The sequence below is a fragment of the Bos taurus genome, chromosome 27 (genome assembly GCF_002263795.3).
Source record: "Bos taurus isolate L1 Dominette 01449 registration number 42190680 breed Hereford chromosome 27, ARS-UCD2.0, whole genome shotgun sequence".
In the NCBI taxonomy this organism is placed as follows: domain Eukaryota; kingdom Metazoa; phylum Chordata; class Mammalia; order Artiodactyla; family Bovidae; genus Bos; species Bos taurus.
Genome location: NC_037354.1, coordinates 15,270,938 through 15,273,507, shown reverse-complemented (window position 1 = coordinate 15,273,507; position 2,570 = coordinate 15,270,938). Strand labels below are relative to the sequence as shown.

The 2,570-nt window shown below is 39.9% G+C and overlaps 1 pseudogene; it reads left to right on the top strand.

Moving 5' to 3' along the window:
• The first annotated feature begins 333 nt into the window (after window positions 1–333).
• LOC112444594 (voltage-dependent anion-selective channel protein 3-like) lies at window positions 334–1,897 on the top strand (annotated as a pseudogene).
• The last annotated feature ends 673 nt before the right edge of the window (window positions 1,898–2,570 follow it).

The following is a 2,570-nucleotide window of genomic DNA, read 5'->3' as shown; positions in this document are numbered from 1 at the left end:
AAATGCTAAAAAAGAGCATTTGAAGATCCCTCCATGTATAAAAATTAAGAATTATCCTTTAAATAACATTTTCCATCTTGTTTTCTGAGGCCAGTGTTATATTGATACCAAAACCTGTCGAGAACATTATAAGATAAGAAAATTACAGGGAATACAACATAATGTTGTATAAAATTGTAAAAAAAAAAAAAAATTAAATCAACTATTAGCAAAACAAATTCAGTAATGTCTAGTGAATGCAATATGACTATATTGGACTATTTCAAGAATGCAAGAATGGTTTAACATTGAGGATGCCCCTGCAGAATGGAGACAGGCCCTCTGGTTGGAAGTATGTATAACACACTGATTTACTGTGACCCAGGAAAAGCTGCCAAGGATGCATGTCTTCATCAGAGGATATGGGTTTGGTATAGTTGAATATATATGAGAGACAAGTTTTGTAATGGAGGGGACTTTTCTCCTTCTGGTCATGCTCACACTGATGCAGGAAAAGCATCAGAAAAGCTAGAAACCAAATATAAGATCAGCAACTATGGGCTTGTGTATGTGCGTATGCTCAGTCGCGTCAGACTCTTTGCCATCTCATGTACTATAGCCCACCATGCTCCTTTGTCTGTGGGATTCTCCCAGGAAGAATTCTGGAGTGGGGCTTCCCTAGTGGCTCAGTGCTAAAGAATCCACCTGCCAATGCAGGAGACATGGATTCAATCCCTGATCTGGGAAGATCCCACATGTTGAGGAGCAACTGTGCTCTAGAACCCAGGAGCCACAGGTATTGAGCCCACCTGCTGCAGCTACTGAAATCCAAGCACGCTAGAGCTCATACTCTGCAACAAGAGAAACCACCACAGTGAGAAACCCACACACCCCACGACTAGAGAAAAAACCCACATAGCAGTGAGGACCCAGACAGCCCAGATAAATAAATAAATAAAATTATGTTTAAAATATTTGTTAAGAATACTGGAGTGGGTTTCCTTCACCAGGGGATCTTCCCGGCCCAGGGGTTGAACCTCATCTCCTGCATCTCCTGCATTGGCAGGCGCCATTCTTTACCACTGAGCCACCTGGAAAGCCTACCTATGGGCTTACTTACACTCTAAAATGAAAAATTTCTCAGGACAGAGACTTCTTTATAGAATAAGTTGGCTGAAGGATTGAAACTGACTCTTGATACTATATTGATATTGAACACAGGAAAGAAGAGTGAGAATTTGAAGGTCTCCTATAAGTGGGATTGTTCTAGTTTTGGCAGTAATGTTGATACAGATTTTTCTGAACCGTTTGTAACTTGGCTGTGTTAGTCTTTGAGGGCCGGCTTACTGACCATTAGATAAATTTCAACACAGTTTTGTCCAAACTGTTGCAGAATAATTTTGTCCTGGATTACAGGCTTCCAGCTCCACACTTACATGAACCATGGTGTTGAATTTGGAGATTCTATCCCCCAGAAGGTTAGAGGAAGATTGAAATTTCACCAAACGTCAATTGGATGACTGGTAGTTAACAATACCCGTTTGACTGATAAATACAAAGTGATAAATACACTTTATCATCACTGATATATACAAAGTGACTTATAGAAGTTTTTTTATCTGCTAAAGTAAGTTTGGCCAGGCTGATTGGACTGGGTCATACTCAGACACTTTGCCCAGGGGTCAAATTGACCTGATCTACTTGAATTGATGGGAGGAACTTCAATGTAGGAAGTCACAAGTTTGGGGTGGGATTTGAATGAAGAAGCTTAATGCGGTTTTGAGCAATGTACCAGCTTTGTCCCTGGGAGTTAAGAGAAATGAACCCCACTGTGTCTTGGCCTTAAAATTCTTCTATGAGCTTTGAAAAGTGTAAACTCTGTATTCTTCCAAAGAATTGTAATCTTGCCCATACCAAAGTGTAGAGATTGTAAGTCCATCCTAAGGGAGGTGCTTGAAGGCGTACCTGGCAGCTGTCACATTGGTGCCACTGTGTTCTGAAGTGTTATTTTAGGTGTGTTCCTCAGCATCAGTGTAGTGTCAGTGGCCCTCCAGCTTGTACATCACATGCTGCGGGTCTCACACTTCTTCGTGACCTTTTAACACATCGGTCTCTGTGCCATAGTCGAATCTTTGGTTTTGCATCAGAGGAAAATAAGTAAATCCACCACATTTGCAACCAAAAAATAGAAAGAATGGTTTAACGCCTGGAAAAATGTATAAAATAGATCACTAATGAGAACCTACTGTATAGCACAGGGAACTCTGCTCAGTGCTCTGTGGTGACCTGAATGGGAAGGAAATCCAAAAAAGAGGGGACATATGTATACATATCGCTGATTCACTTTGTTGTACAGTAGAAACTCACCCAACATTGTAAAGCAACCATATTCCAATAAAATTTTTCTTCTAAGAAAACAAATGTTAGTGACTTTGGATCACTGAGATGGATTATCAGGCAATTATTTCTGATTATTATCAGAATGATTTAGTTATTCTGATTAACTGTAGAGAGAAAATTAACTGTGGAGAGAAAACGTTTTCTTCCTAAGCAGAGTTTTCTTTTCTACAACTTTGTGTGTGGACCATTTT